This window comes from Bombus flavifrons, chromosome 12 (assembly GCF_040668555.2).
Source record: "Bombus flavifrons isolate JBK064 chromosome 12, iyBomFlav1_principal, whole genome shotgun sequence".
In the NCBI taxonomy this organism is placed as follows: domain Eukaryota; kingdom Metazoa; phylum Arthropoda; class Insecta; order Hymenoptera; family Apidae; genus Bombus; species Bombus flavifrons.
In genome coordinates, this window is record NC_138453.1 from 12,062,689 (window position 1) to 12,080,230 (window position 17,542).

The following is a 17,542-nucleotide window of genomic DNA, read 5'->3' on the forward strand; positions in this document are numbered from 1 at the left end:
TCTAACTGGATATTTATTTTACGGAAAATCACGTTTCAATATGTGTCCAAATACCGTTAAAAATTTTTAAACGCGTTGGTCAATATTTTGCGAGCGCTAACGCGCAGTTCATTCGTTACAACAATTCATCGGAACAGAATACAACGCGCGGAGTCAAAATTCTGCGAAAACTCGTACGAGAGATGCGCTTTGCGACGAAAAAATCTGTGCACGTGATTGAAAACGAAATCCCATTGTCAAGCATTTGTAATTTTCCACGTATTCGTATGCAGCTACTTGTTTTACGGTTTACACCCTCCCTTTAGTTTTGCATATTTTTTTTAACCGATTTATCCTAAAATTCCCGAAACAAGATCGCAGATCTGCAATAATACCTTTAGAAAAATGGAATATATTTCGTACAAAATTAAAAGAGGCAATTTTTTTTTATCAAGAGAATAATTCTACAGCGTATATATGCAACATGAACGATCTTTTGCAAACGCATAGTCTCTTCCTTTCTTTTTCTTTCTTCCTCGATCGTTCATCGGTATCTCTACGATCAATTCCTCGGAGAAATTTATACATATAATTAATGCTGATAATATTTTTGTATATTAGCTTTACGAATTATATCGTTTTGCATACGTTACTTTGCCGAATTATTTTGAACCGCGTGTTCGCACGATCGACATCGCGAAGTCCTAAATATCTTTGCAAATTTGCCAATGTAATATTGGCCGAAGAAGAAACGAAAGTCGGCATTCGGCACCGCCTGAAGTTCTCGTAGGCGGTACGCTATTATCGATAAGAATACGTGGTAAATCGGGCTTATCGATTTATGACGGTACAGACAGCATGACACCGACGTACAAATACGTTGACGACGCATTCACGGGATTAGAACGAATCTCTTGACACTCATCCACGGTGCTGGCGCATCTACCAATCCTTTCAGATCCATCCCCTTTGTACCTACCGACGCGATCGTGCAACAGAACCGTCGATATGACTCAAAAGTTAGCGAATTTCTCGTAATCCAGTTGTCCTTATCGGTCAAAGTTAATTTTTTATTTAACTCGAAGGGGAAAGCTCGTCGTTCGTTCTACGAATCGTGACTCTGTCGATCTTATCGACGAAATGTTTTACGCGCTTCGATCCGTACGTAACTTCTGTAACGTAGAAGTTCACGTTTCCTTGTCTTTACCTTTTTTTTTTTTTTTTTTTTTTTTGTAATTAGATTGCAATTTCGGTCTTTCTTTATTTCTCTGCCACTTGGATACCTCGTTTAACGTTTCAACCCCTCGACTTGGCTCGAAAAGGCTGCACGTATCGCGAAGCAACCACCTGCAGCCTAGCGTACAAAACGTTTTTCCACGGATGCAGGACGCAAGATCTAGAATCTAGGCGGTGCATCGCCCAAAGGGAACAGCGGTGAAGAGGGGAGGGCGAGGGGGAAAGGTGGACAAAGAACACTTCGAAACTTACCTCTCGTATAATTCCGCAAAATGTTTAGCATACAAAGACAAATATAATGGTCCCCGAGATGAGGTTGCGACGAGATCACGGGCCTCAGGCGGGGATGGTTAATTCAGTTTCAAGCTCCATCAGCCAGACACATCCCACTCCCTGCCTCTGCATCCCCGTTGCCGACCTCTCGTCATCCCCCGAACGTCTTTGTACGTCGCCGTCGTTACTCTTTCTCTCTTCTACTACGCGCCTTCTCGTTCCTCGTTGTTAAGTCTACTGATATGTAAATATAAACCTCTTCATTTGACGTTTCACTCGCGTTTGTTTAATAATTACGACAGACGCTCGCTATTACGTTACGGCTGTGATAGAATTTAAATCGTAGTCGTACGATAATCTCGAATACCGTTACAAATTTCGCTCTAACATGGTTGCCAATATTTGTATCTATCGTATCGTTAAATAATCTCTGTTAAATCGATTCACGCTCTCTGCCCGTCGTTGCTTTCAGATTTTAAAAGTTAGCTTTATTATATCGAAACTTTCGTTTTCCATCTCGGTCGAGCGCAGTCTTTATTCCTGTCTCTGCCTTCTTCAGAAGGAAGATAACGTTAAGCAATGGTTCCGATAGTGATAAACAGTTCCGAGCAATCGCAATGTTTGCTCGTATAATCGGAGGTAGACACGCGATGTTGCAAATTTTTATTTATAGTACGATGCATAAGAAGATCAAATACGCTTAATTGTCAGCTTATATTCTTCTACTACGTAACGAGTATCAAGCCACACGTTCGTCGGAATCGAACAGACTGCGTGACTCCACAGGCACGCGGCTCTTCTACTTTATCTGCTTCTTCTTCGCAGTTTCTTTCGAGGCTGAAGAACGCTCGAGCCACTCCAATATCAACGCCAAGGGATGACAGGCTGTTTGTAACATAACTTTCGAAACTAATCACCATCCAGCCACTAGAGGAAAAAGTTTATCTGGAAACGATGCGTATAAGCAACAGGATGGCCTTCTATCGTGCCACGATTTTTTCAACGAACAGAGCGCGGTAATTTTGCTCCGATCTAATGGAAGATCGTCGTCGATATATACACCAAAGCTTGGAAAATACACGACGATTGATTCGTATGCGATCAATGATTCTTTAAAAGTGTATGATATCGAACGAAGATCTAACGATTGTTATTTCCATAGAAAACTGTAGCATACTGAAATATCGATATATTTGTCGCGTTTGTACCCCCAATCGATGCGATGTTGCGGTTAAACACGAAGAGAAACGAAGTACAGTAGGAAAAGGAAAGACTTTTCTAAAGAAGCTTCAAAGCTGTAGGAAAGCTTTCGAACAATCCTAGTTAACGATTATCTCGAAACGTTATATAATAATACTTATACAATTACTATCTGTCACTATGTGCAGTAATTTATAAGATTGCGTAATAATTAAAAGTATCTTATCTACTGAAAGTTTCAAGTGGTCTCGAGTAACAGGAACAAGGAGCATTTTTGAGTTCCTTATTTTTCAAGTTCCCAACAACACAGATGTCCCCCACCGTAGGAATCAAGTTACGAGTGAAACACGAAGAAAAGGGTCCCGTGCGTTCTCTTTGAATGCAGTCTGTTTGTCCGCAGATTTCTTTTTGCTGGCGACGATCCCTGTTCTGCTCTTACTAATTAAACGAGGATTGCCTCGTAATTTATTTGGACCACACGTGTGCTGTACGATGTCAAGGACCTGTCAAGGTTCGCGCGACCTTAGCCCCTCACGAAATCCCTTTCGAATTTTCTCGACTGACATTCCAAAACTTTCTCACCAGTCCATCTCTATATTATCCCAGCTTCGACCCAGCTGTGTTTCAAAGTCACTGGAAAATCTCCAGCAGGATAAAACTCAAGCCCTTATTAAACTCTCTTAATCGCCTTCAGGAAGCTTTCGACTGTACGTTTGATCTCTGGTAAATCCCTGTTGGAACTAGTAAGTGCTTGTCGTAAATAGATTGGCACCGTTTCGCACAAACTGGGAATTCCTGCCAACGAGTATAGTCGAAAGAAATGTTTGCCTGTAAAATATTGGATATTGTTTTAGCAGCAAAGTTTCCATGAAAATCAACGTGGCTCGCCACGCAAAATCAAATTTGTCTAGGTCGCCCCGGAAATCCTTCCAAGTCATTTTCCTCTCTTCTCATTCCAGGTCGTACGTTTTCTTCTTCGTTCCCCCCTCTCTTCCCCGTAGCCCTCTTTCGTATCTTTTCTCTTCCTTTTCATAGCCTCCTTTGTCCCTTCCATTTTTTTTTCTGTTTCTTTTTTGCCTTATCTGGTGGGATTCTTAGATACTTTAAACTCTACCGTTGATTTCGAGGTGATTGGCAGCAACCGAATTCGCAACACGAATCGATAAGGACTCGTCGCTACCCAATCGGATCAGGACACCGAACGTTATATAATTTTATTGCTAGGTGTGGAGGTAAAAAATTGAGTATAAAGACAAGTTTTTTTTTTTGCCATTTTTCAGGAAACGAGGCTTCTGGATTTCCAAGTCGAAATTCTTGTTCAGGTAGCTTCAGGAAGCGACGATGCTCTGTCTGAGGTGTCAGCGTGCCTCTTCATCCGTATTTAACGGGAAACGTAATTAAGAGGCAATTTTCCTTGAAGAAATTTTATGTACTTAAAAATATCCATTCATGGCATGATATTACACTACGCTGGACAATAAACCAAGAGTCGTCAGCAACGGAATGTAAAAGTAATTAATACTATATTCCTTTTGTTTGAGTAATTTTATTAAGATGCTTAGCCTTCCATTTCTACTCTGTACGATAGTTACAAAAATAATACGCATAAGTACGTATACCATTGTTTGTGGATTATGGACTACCTTCCGTTTTCCCTAAAAGTTGTCTCACGAAATCTTCTTCCACCTTCAAGTTCTTGTGTGTTAATCGCCTATGGTTGCCCTTGGAAATATTTTGTTTTCCAAGTTCGAAGAACTCCTTTCTTTAATCGATGGATCGAGCAACTGAAAGGCGTCCTTTAATTAATCGATTTAATTTTGGTAAGCGAAAATTGAAATCCAACAGCAGAGTAGGTGATACTGCTGATAAGCGAATGAAATAAAATTTAAGATACATGCAACAACTTCTGTGCCGCGTGATGTTATCGGAAGTTAACTTACTGTAGCTGCATTTTTAGAGAAATAATTATCGTAATTCTGAGCTATATACCTACATACCTTATATGCCGTTAAAATTGAATTAACACATATTTATTAGCCACTAAACTTTGCAATTTGAAGATAAAGAAGGGAATAGAGCAATTATCTCCCTCGCAGAAAAGCAGCAAATTCTTATCATAAATGTCCCTTCTTTATCCAGGAATTACAAACACGCGTATGGGAAATTAAAGCAACTTGGGATTAGGAAACGTATTAGTCGATTTAAGTGTTTAGCTGATTCATAAAGTTGATATGAATAGAACGGCTTAACTCTCTGTAGTTATGATTGTCCTCTATTATTTGCTCAACATTATTATCATATATTGTCAGCATAACATTACGCAAATTAAATGTTATTTCGAACACTTATATTTGACGATGACCGTTTAATTAGCTATCGTTAAAGCGTCAATAGATATATAATCCTTCGTTCGCATCGTTACTTTTAAAATAAAATCAACGAGCAGCCGATCGTTTCAACGAAAGCCACCACTTCAGCTGTTCGAAAGATGCCAAACACGGAAAGAGGCTACGTGTCGAACTCGTTGGCAGATACACACGACATGGGGTAATAATTTTTCCGGAATTTCACACGACACCCAAGAAGCTGTCAGAGTGTATTCTCCTCTCGCCAAGCGCCTTCTCTCCTTCGTTTCTCTTTCAAAACGTTTACTGGCGATATCGTCTGCTTAGTCTCAATGGCAGAACAGACGCCCACTGCTTCTGCTCTTCTCGGCCAGGGTGTCATATCGATATGCCTCGTTCTGATAATGTCTGTGTGGCCACATCGTTGGATGTTACGAATGTAACAGCCACGACCGTGACAACGTGCAAGTGTCGCTCCGGAGAGATTTTGTATCTACTCGGAGGGCAGCTTTTATATTTCGTGGGGGCTGCGCGATCGAGGATTCTCCTTCGATGAGACTTCGATGTTCGCCAGAGGAACGATCTGTCCTTCTTCTTCTTCTTCTTTCTCTTCTCCCTTGTGAAAATACGGGGTGTTGGCAGCGAAATCGCGTGCGCGATTTTTTAAGCACTTTCGTTAACGTAACGAGACAACCGGTATAGTTCATGGAATAAAGCAAAGAAAACGTTAAAGGAAAAAAGAAGAAAAGAAAAAGAAAGGAACTAAGAGGAACAAACAAAGGAATAAAGAATGAATAAATAGACAGACAATGCGATTCATGTTGCTCGGTAGTAATTCTGGGGCGATAATTGGATTATCGGTATAATAAGATAGATAATCTATATTTAGATATATAAATAAAGAAAGCTTGTTATAGGAAGATATTTGTAACATGGTAGGCTGAAGCACCTGAAATCAAAATAGTATCGCGCGATATCTATGAACGTTGAAGACAGTGCTTCCAACCTTCGCTAAATTTTTACAAGATCGTAAAAATCGATGTTTTCACAAGATAATCGTTGCTTATCGAACACTAACGTTTCTTCAGAGCAACATATACTTCGTGGAAATTTCTATTCTTTTATAAAAAAATCGTCCTTATTTCCTTTGAACTAGAAGCGATTCTCTCGAGTTGCGGTATTTATCTTTTTCTTTACGACAGTCGCCGATATAAACTTTATTTTTCGAAGCCCTGTACTATTTCCAGATAAACCTTATGTCATGCTACTCTCTCCCTATTTATCAAGATTTGCAATTTCGAGATAAAAACCGATCCTCGCGATTCTTATCGCCACTGTATCAACCACAAAACCTAATCCTACTGTTAAGGAAATAATCGCCTACTGTTTAGGTAACGAAAAACAGAATAAACCAACGTAAAAGAGAATGATATACATAACGTGGCCCAAACTCCGATCCTTTATACGGCTATACGTAGACATCTAGGACCTTGGCACCTACGAGTGGCGCCTGAATGACCTACATTTTACTTTCTCCCACGTAATCGATCAATTGCTACGCAAAGTTATCGCGGACGTAAACTATAGCGCTACTAAATTTGTAATTTGTTTCCTGTGTAGTGAAAAAAGTCACAGAACGCAGCAAACAAACGAGAAAAAGGATCGAGGTGTCAAGGAATTCCTCGAGATTTCCACTATGAATCGTCCCTCCTTTCTCATCCTTTTCGAAAGTAACCGAAGCTGAAGCTTTCGTTTGTCATTTACGAAGACGTCTATGTATACTCACGAGCGGGCGATAAATTAAGGCCCCTTGAGCGTTTCGCGCCAAGATTAATTAAGGGAGTTTGTTTTTCTTGGGAAGAATAGCGCGTCTGCAACACCGTGGACGAGTTGGGTCGTTTGTGTGTCGAGTGGCGAAAGTTTATTTCCACGGAATTACGTCTTACACCCTGCACGCTTCTCCTCGCGCATCTCCAAAGTCTTCCAATCTTTCTCGTTCTTTTTCCTTTCTTTTCCCCGTGCCGATTCTTCCTCTTCCCGATAAACGATTCTAAACAGCAGCCTCTATTCGATTCAGGCACCACGCCCTCCTCGGGCTCCTCGTCATTATATTCGATATCGGTATCGATATCGGGTGACTCTCTTTATCGCGCCTTATCGCGTCCATGCTCTTTCGCCGATCGTGCATCCGTGCTACCGTGTCGATATCAGTTTTACTCGAACGATTTTTCTCTTCTTAGAAAATGCCAACTACCGACCGCGACATTGCTGCCTCGCTTATCATCGTCAAACATCGTGACACGATCTTCAAGTTCCTGCGACAAGCTTTTAGTCAATTTACATTGCGAAAAGGAGTTGGAAAGATTCGCGAGAAGACGATCCACGTAAACTCTTCGGCATCCCGTCGCGCCACGCGTTCGCGTCGTCGGCGATTTCGGAAAGATCGCGAGACGGAAGAATTGTCGCGAAAGCTGCGGCGGGGAAGGCGAGGTCTAAGGTAAGCGAGGCATTGGCGGCGTGGCACGACGTACGACACCTAGCCGGTGTGTTTCACGATTTTATGCCGGACGTAGTTGAAACGAAGGCACATCAAAGGTGCCGCTATCGGCGCAAAGCCGTTTTATGCTCGCGTGTCATTTCTTTATGTGTGCGCCGTGTACACCGCTGTGTATACGTACCGCTTCCTCACGCACGTGCACGGACACACGCGCGTACCGGTCGACCCGCCTCTGCTTCGAACTGTCCGTGATATATTGTGCCGGCAGATATTGGATCGTATAAATTCCAGCGCGTTTCCAGCGGGGGTGCAACCGGAGAGAGAAGTTCGAGGCCAAGCAATACGTTCGCATATGGGCCGGTTCTTTGCAACCTAACGTCCAAACCCTTCTTTCCATTCGAGAAATCCCCATTTCTCTTCGCGCATGTTAATACAAATATGAGATAGCGATACGATAGCGTGCCGTGGCAGCGAGTACGCCCGAAAAGACCGCGATTCTGAAAATACGTCCGGAAATACCGGATAAAATCTTTTTATACGAGAAACTTGGTTTATTCGAGGAAAGTAATTCGAGACGCTCGCTAGCCAAGGAGTAACGAATCTCGTTAATAAAACTGCAGATAATGAAAAACAGTAAGAGCAGATGAAAATTGCGTGCTTTCGAAAGATAATGAATTAAAAGTATGGGCCAAACAAGTGGCGTCCATGTGATTGCCTGTGATGGAAAATCTCTACAAAAACCGAACGCGTTATCGCCTAAATCCAGAGCTGTTCGAATGAAATTTTCGATAAAGTGCACTTTCGTTCTTTATTCCCGATGACCGTGTTAAAATATCGACAAGAGAATTACAGCGAAAAACGCGTCCAAGTTATTTTATTATCAGAAAGGCAATAAAATAAGCAATTATACGACCAATCGTTATCAAACGCGTAAAGATCATTTTCACACGAATTACCAAGATCAGATATTTCGTCTAATCGTTGCTTTCTTCGATAATTCGCTCGAAGCTTTCGTTAACTGTAACCGCCTCTGAAATAAGACGGAGAAGAATCGTGCTAACGAAGATATTCCTCGCGGAAACTCTTCATCGGTTTCTTAACTTTCACCTGACGTGCGATTTCGTAATTTTATAAGTATTATTCGTTTTAATTCAGGCAATTTTATCGCAAGTTTCTCGCAACGAGACGAATAAGATTTTCTTAACCGATCTTTCGCCCGTTTTTAAACGCGAAGGACATATTGCCATCGTGGCGACGATAAATCTAGGTTCTACTACGAGGCAATGACATATACAAGGAGTTCGATAAAAGCAAGAACGACAGGCGTGCCTGTTTGCACGTTTTTCCTGTAGTACAAAGTTACAAAACAACGAAGACCAATCGACTATCTCGCTGATCGAATTAGCTCGTGGTTGGTTCAACAAAAAAGAAAGATAAAAGAGGTCTAGAATGTGATAAGGAAACAACATAAAATGATTTATCTTTGTTGCAACATTTAGAGAGGCTGAAAATATAAATTAAAATATTTTCTTCCGACGAGAAATAATTTCTTGCGGAAGGGACGATAATTTTCGAGCGAATTTTTGGCAAACCAATCGTTACTTAACTTATTGATCGTCCTATCGGATCGATAATCGAATATCGTTAAACCATGGAAGTGTCGCGTGAATACGTTTCGTGTAATAAATTTCCATTTTGACGAAACATTTCAAAAAGCTTTTAAACGATAACATCTACCAACTGTCAGACATCTGCAACTACAATTTGTTCAGTTACCGATTACACTAACGATTTCCTAATTTTCGTTTATCTTTTAATACAACTAACTTATTATCGTTTACCGTATCGTATATTTGCAACGTTCATCGACTGTTTCATCGTATGAATATGAAATTCCGATACGAGAAAGCGACAAAACGATCTTTACGAGTAAATGCAAAGATCTTAGCCAACGTTCAATTTGTGCCGCATCACGAGGATCTGTGCTTTCGCTGCAGACGAATTTCTTCATGGCAGCAAGATACAACAAGACTAAAACAAATATTACAGGGTAATCCACCTTGAGAAAGGACCGGAAGCACCTTCTTCGTTCAATCGTCGTTATCATCGTCTCCTCCTCGCTCCTTCTCCAGACAGTTCGACGACGCATTAAGATGACTAATTTTTTATTAGTTTATTGCAGAAATTTATATCTCGGTAGAAATATCTACGTGTTCATCCGCGCACACACACACGTTCGACCTGCACAAATAGAAAACCGGTCACCTCGAGTATCGAGGGAATCTTATCGCTGTGCAAAGCGAAGAGGACCACGATGTAGCGGAGTCGTCGTTCGGCACTTTGATGTGGGTGTACACGCCGCGATATTGCGGTAACACGGATTCCTGGAACTGTTTCAACGAAAAAGAGGCCCGACGATCCTTTATTTCCTTAGATAACCGGTAATCGGCTCTGTCGACACCGATGACGTCATAGCTCCCGTTTTGTCCACGATTTCGACTCGATACCGTCTGCTTGTTGTTTAGTCCATCGGCTTCTTGAAGAATTCACCAAAATATCCTTTTCCATCTGTTCCTCGTTAAACAAATAAGAAATCTTTTCACCTTTTGGAGCTTTCTTCCAGGTACAACCATTTTAAAGGATCTTCGAAGTTACTTTCGTTCGATTTATTACACTCTTCTACTCAAAGAATTAGAAATTCGGTACAGATCTCTCTGTATTTCTCTTTATTTAGCTTACTATTTTGTTTGTTTGTCCGTCTGGATGGAATTTTTGATGAACGAAACTCCACTCGTTTCCCGAGCTTCTTAGAAAGCTGAGATTTCGAACATACGCGCATTTCCGTCGGCGATACGATGTAATTTCAAAGAATCGACCATTTTTTTTATTGGGAATAATTGTCGTCCGATTAGCCGAGGTGAGATCCGAGAAACAACTTTTCATCCCACAATCGGGTTCGCTGTATTTATCTTTGGATGACAGTTAAAGACTAAAAAGTAACGAGTATTATACAGGGTGGTTGATAACTGGTGGTACAAGCGGAAAGGGGGTGATTCTACGCGAAAAAAGAAGTCGAAAATATAGAATAAAAATTTTTCGTTCGAGGCTTTGTTTTCGAGAAAATCGACTTTGAATTTTCGCTCGGTACGCGTGCGGTACGTCATAACGGATCTTACTGTAAATCGTTGTCTCGATGGAAAAATGAAAAAAAAAAAAAATTGTTTATTCTATATTTTCGACTTCTTTTTTCGCGTAGAATCACCCCCTTTCCGCATGTACCATCAGTTACCAGCCACCCTGTATATAAACAAAAAGAATGAGAAAAGAATGATTTTTATTCGAAGATGTACTCTAAGTACGGAAATATATTTTTCTCGAATAAGAACCAATTCGAAAAATTTCTCTAATTTATATATTTGATTACCAATATTTCTGCTTATGTCGTTTTGCTAGTTTTATTTTACACTTTTACTTTGTTGCTAGCTTAATCTCGTTACCGGTAGTAATATTTTGAAGTATTTATAATGTCATAATTCGATGATGTAAGTGGACGAGTTCGTTTGAAACGGCACACGGTAGTATTTTTATCAGTATTTCTCCAGAAAAAGTAGCCCAGCAATCGCTTGGATGTGTTAAAAGTTTTATGTCCGCCATTAACCGAAATGTTGCTTCTGAATAATGTCTGCGTTCAGTTATTCAACGATTTCGACGAGAATTTAATGACTGAATCGAGACTCTCATCGGTAGAATCTGTTGAATCTCATGGTGCGCTGCTTGTGGATACGAGAAAGATAATTTCAATGTTACTGTCGTACACATAACGATGAATTCGTGTCGGTGTAGATCCGTACACGTAGAGATAAACGAAATCATTGTGTAAATATAATACTAAATTCTTAAAACTAATGAAAAGGTTTTACAGAATACTATAATTGCGGTTGCAGTACCGTTCCAGTGTTTGGTTTATTTTCATATCCTAACTGCTCTCGTCGAAAGAAGACTAAAGAGAAAACACCCTACTGAACTCGCTAAAAAAATAAAATAGTAAAACCCGAAGATGGTATCCCGCTGGGGTAGTCATCCACGTGTTATTTGGCAATTGATTGGTAAATTGGTAAATTGTAAAGTACAAATTAAATAATAATAATACTAATAATAATAAAAATCCTAACAAGTCAACGTAAATGACAAAGATATCTCGACAAAAGGCTACTTAATCTTTCACCGAAGAGTTAACTAGATCCTTGGGTAATACCGAGACTCGAACAATGGACACACCGATACAGCCGGTTTCAAAAGACCTTTTTTTTTTTTAATAAAACATATTTCGAATTCGACAATGGAACGAAAGCTACCGCAGTAAAATAAAAGGTTAAAAACATATGTGTGGTTGCTGCTTGCCGCGTTGTATCTGGATCGTGTCACTCGACGGTGCGGTAAAATACGAAGAAGAAGAGACTGTCGAACGCACGGTGGCCGCATCGTGGTATTTTTTAAATGATTAAACAACGCAGCTAGCAACGCGTTCCAAATTGTTGCCAGCATCTTCTTTGAAAATTCGGTAACAGATACAATATAAGAGTTAACAACCACCAAAACTCATTAGTTAGCCAATTACTTGACACGACGGATCAGATCCGCAGACTAAAAAGACAGTACCCTTTAGATTTAAGTATTAGATTCAACTAGAATCAAACATAATATAAACTCTTATAATCCAACGCCAAAATAATTTACTTATTCAAGTAAATTCTCAATGAGAATCGATGGTAAAAAGTCTACCAAATAAAAAAAAAAAAATCTTTGAATTCCAACAACAAATTCTCGTTCCGAAAAACACGGCACGCCTCGTCGTTAAATGACATCAGTGAAATTCGGCCAAAACGATTGAAACGTTTAAAACGAAGGAACAACGCATACGCAACTGTTACCTTGCCAGGTTGCAAGACCTTGAGGAACTACTGCATTGGTCAAAGAAGCCACCCGCCGGCAACCGTTTTAATGAATATAAGTAATTTCGCAAACAGGAATTATGCCATCGTAAACGGTCTGCAACGACCTCGTAAATATGAAAGTTTCTGGCACCAAGCTACTCTTCGCCCTTTTCCGTCTATTAACCGCTCTTTCTTTGGGTCGTTTCTGTTTACTGCAACGATCCCTGGCCGAAGAAGTCGAGAGGGAACGAGGCAAGATGTCAAGAGCGCGACGAGAAAGAAGAGAAGCAGAAGAGGGGAAAAGGCGAGGGTACTAGAAGATAAAGAAACAGGAATGGGTATCTCCGGCCCTATTATAGGGCCCATAAAACACCTTCCTAGGCGCGTGGCTCCAAGGACGAACTGGCAGGCCTCCCTGCTTTTATTTTCCTCTCCCTTCGTTGTTAAGAGGTCGTGTGTTGCGCTCGAAACGTAAGTAGCCTCGAAAAGACGTGTCAAATATTTCTTTGTTTTACGAGGGAAAGAAAATTCTGGAGATCGTTGGTTTCACGCATCAAAGCTGGGAATTTGAATTTTGAATTTTTTGTATGTATAATAATCGTATAGTATAAATAGTAAGCGAATTTTTAGCAATTATCGAAGAAAAAGATTCGAATGGTTTCCTTTTACGAAGAACTCGAGCAAAAGTTAATTACGATAGAATCTGGACAATTCGTGAATCGTTAAATATTGCACGGTACAGGGAACAAATGGATTCTTGCCGTTTTCTGTAAAGGATTCACGGCACGCGAACAGCACACAGATACTCGGAGGGATGACATCGTTCGTCCAAGGATCTCGAGAATAGTTGCTGCTGTCCCTGAATTCAGGGACACGGTCGCGTGGCGTTGACGAATTTCTTTAGTGCCTTCGTAATACCTATCCGACGGTGTCCTTCTAAAGATTCACCGATTCGATCCTACGGTCATCTCCAAGCCAGAGAATAACTACCGTGCAACTTTGGCAAAAACTTGTGCAAAATCTACCAAATACTTTATGATTTGAAAATCGCTTCGGCAAATAACGTTTATCATGCGATCTGAGAACATTTTTTCTTTTATTCGTTCGACGAGATCGAACGATTCCAATCGATTACACGAGAGAATTCGGTCTAAGAACGTGATTGATTCTGTCGTTGCACGAAAATCAAGACAAGGAGATCGTGTGAGAACCAAGAAGATTCAAGAAGTCGTTTAGACTCAAAACTTTATCGTATTCTCGAGAATCTACAGCCGTGAGAAGAACATTCGCAAGAAATACGTACAAAGCGTAGACAAAATAGCGATCAAACTTGAAAAAAAAAGACGCGTCATCGAAAATGAAAAAGCTTATCGCGAATCTTTATCAGAAGAAGAAATTGAACTTTTGATTGGCACGAGCGAGAGCGTAACGCCAGAATATAGATTACCGAAGCTTCGGTTTTGTCGCTGGTGCGCGCATGGCCAAATACACAAATAAGAAATATACACGTGAAAATTCCAGAAGACTATCGCGTAGCTGCACAAGGGAAAAAGCACAAAGCTGGGAGACGAGAACGAGAAGAGGAAGAGGAAAGAGAAAAGACAGGAGAGAAAAGAAAGAGAGGAGAGGCAGAGGTATACCGGATTCTCTGATCTCAGCGATTCCATCATCAACGACTCGGGGCCTAGGATGGCAGATAAAAGGCAATTGAATTTAAATCATGAATACGAACGAACCGAGCGAGTAGGAGAGCAACGCGAAGAGGAGAGAGTTTCGGATAGAGGAGGAGAGACTACGTAAGCCCCGACGGCAATCTGGTGGTAGCTTTGTGACGGTAATGGCTTCAACCCCTGGCCTCCAACCCCCGAGGCTTACACCCCTTCTCGTTTACCGGTGAACACGCGACCTACACGCGCACAACTCTCGTCAAAGTCGATTTACCTACGCGTCCAAGCTGTTGGCGGAGCCTCGACCTTTCCAGCCAGTAGGAAAATTCCGATCCCGGTGGTCCTGCCTTTGATTTACCCTCCAACACACCAATGTTTCCGGATACTCGTCGAATGCAACGAAAACAAGAATATTCGAAAATCGAGTACGGGGTAATTGCACTCGAACGAACGTAGATTTGATCTTTTTCAGGATAATCTACAGTTTCTACGGGTTTCATATTTTATATACGGGTATTTTAACGTCAGAATTGTTTCTCACGATCGACACAGTATTATTATCCAAATTCCGCAAGGCATTCTAATAAATTCTCAATTATCGGTAAACGAAATGCTGATAATATAACAAAGAGATATAATTTTCAGCTGTGTGCTGTAATGATATTCGTGTAAAGTTCTGCGATAGCTATTTGATCTCAAGATTTGATTAGAAAAAATAAAAGAATCAGTTATACGCGTAATTTACGTTAGGTCCAAGACATTTCACTTTATTTCATACGAGATCGGCTACAGTTATTCGTCTTTTTCTTTAAACTATCGTGAGACTTGCTAAATCAGGAAATATGACGTGCCACGATATAGTTTGGACGGAGAACAGAACCAGAGACGATAGAATAATAATGTTGAAAAATACTTGATAACGATTTCACGGAATACGTAGAAATTTGTATGTCTTGTATGACGCGCGAAAGATGGAAGCTGGCAGGAATGGTAGCGTTTCTCCTTGAAAATATCTGAATCGATCTTTCCTCCCCTTGTGTAGGTACCTATGGAAGCCCGGCCACCGGCGTCGCGACGCCTACTCGAGCTCCACCCACGCATCTCGTACATGCGCAGCGAAAGTTCGGCGGTTGACATGTCAACGAAACCCTCGTAAAACGTACCGCTCCTTAATCAGCCCGACGGCAATCAGTGTATCTACATTTAGGGGCAGTAACATGTTCTCATAAACGAGCCGTCGTTGCACCGACTAGCCCGACCGTCCCCAAATGATAAGAGGCGAACAAAAATGTAATCAGGTCGCGAATATCTTTCATTCGATATTACGTAAATTAATTTTCTTTCGAAATTGTAGCGTAAAATAAGCAATCGAATTTTTAAACTGTATTCGTAACTTAGTGATTTCGTAGATTTTGAGAAGCAGAAACAACGCCGCTAAAATAATTTCGTCCGTCGAAAAAGCTATTTAAAGCACTAAAAGGGACGATCAAGCGAAACTCGGAGTAGGAAGACAAATTTCTATTGACTTTTGGCCAATTCTAGAGCATTCAGGGTACATCGGTGAGCATACCTGCGCCGTAATAACAAGAGCGTCGTGCTTGTACAGAAGCAAACAGGCTATACAAGGACGCAACAATGAATGCTCGCGATACGGTACAATTTTACGAGGAGTAAAATTGACTCGTTTCCTTTCCTCATCCTGGCTCATAATTTAGGGTATGTTTACCTGCAGTTAAGTACCTTGACGCGTCCGTGACGACGAGGACAGGCCGTCATTTGGTAGAAATAAGAAAAACACCATACAAGGTGGCTACTTCAAACGCATACAACCCTAACAATTCCTGTAAACACGCGCATTTATCCCCCTTCTAGTCCTGTTGTCACGTAATTCGCTCTATATTCACCATAAACCTCTGTTTCTCGTGAATAGGAAAAGTTTATCGTAACTTTTCGACTCATCCGACGTATTTCCAATGCTGTATGTATTTACCGTGGACATTGGGATTATACGATCTTTCCGCTTCGTACTGAGACACGTAACGATAAACTAAGAGACATCGAAAGCGACGTCGCACGACAAACAAAAAATAAAATTGTCCGTAACATTGTTTTTAATTTGACGATCGAATTAGCTGTGAATAATTTAATTCGATTAAAGCTAAGCAGTCATATCTGTACGTTATTACCGATTATGAAAATTTCGGATAACTTTTCGTAATTATTTTCGTTTTATTAATTGACTGATATGAAACAAGTTGAATTTTAAGTAAACTAGAGGCCGTAGATATTACATAAAACTGCGATCACAGTGTGACAGTAATGGGATATCGTAGTAAGTTGAATATAATTGGCACATTTTACTTATCTTTTTCTTGAACTTTTACAATAACGTTTCTTTAATCATCGTGTAAATATAAAGAATCCTTTATTATTACTTACTTAAATCTATTATACGTTCTTTTACAATCTGTCGTGAAAGACGTTATTGTTAAAGTATAAAATGTTCATATACAGAAGATGTATGTCGATGACAAATAAAAACTTGGACATCACTGAAAGCAAACGATAACTTATTTAAGATAAAAATATTAATGTTCGTTAATAGTTAATTGTACTTGAAACCTGAGAGACATTGTACTAGCACAATTTCTAAAATTATAATCGTAAAAAACTTAAAATTTCTACGCAATAATACAGGTTTCTTAGAAAAAAACGGCAGTCTCTAAGCAAATAATCTGAAATTATTTGATATTAAAATAAATATTTAATGTATCGGTAAAATACTTATTATTAGATGTTATATTTAAATTTTATATGTACATTCAAATCAACATTACTTTCCCCATATTTATACATCTTTTTGTAATGTACATCTATATATTAAGGAATTAACATTCCCCAAATTTTAGCACTAGATAACACAATGTTCATTTTGATTGAAAAACAAATGGATTATAGAGTAATTTTTGGTTAACAAGCTCCATTTTTAAATCGGCATTAAAGTATTAAAAATAAAAATGAGATTTAAAAAATGTTAAGGATGTACACGTTACATGTGATCATGTTTCCTTCATTTATGACATATATTTTGTCAGCGAACTTACTTGATTATTAAAATAAATCCCGGCATACCAATTGACAGTAAATATTAAAAGTTTTGAAGAAATGAAATAAATAAAATAAGCATATTAAACGATCTATTATAAGAGATAGCCATTAAGATAATTATTTATAATACACCTAAAATTATTGTTTCCATCTTAAGATATAATACTATAAACCATACGTGATTAGTGATTAGGTACTTAAGTTATTAATTGACAAATTAATTTTCCTGACAAAAAAAGCAAAAGGAAATGTAATTTTCTCTAACAAAAAATAAATACTGTTTTCTAATACAAAAATAATAAT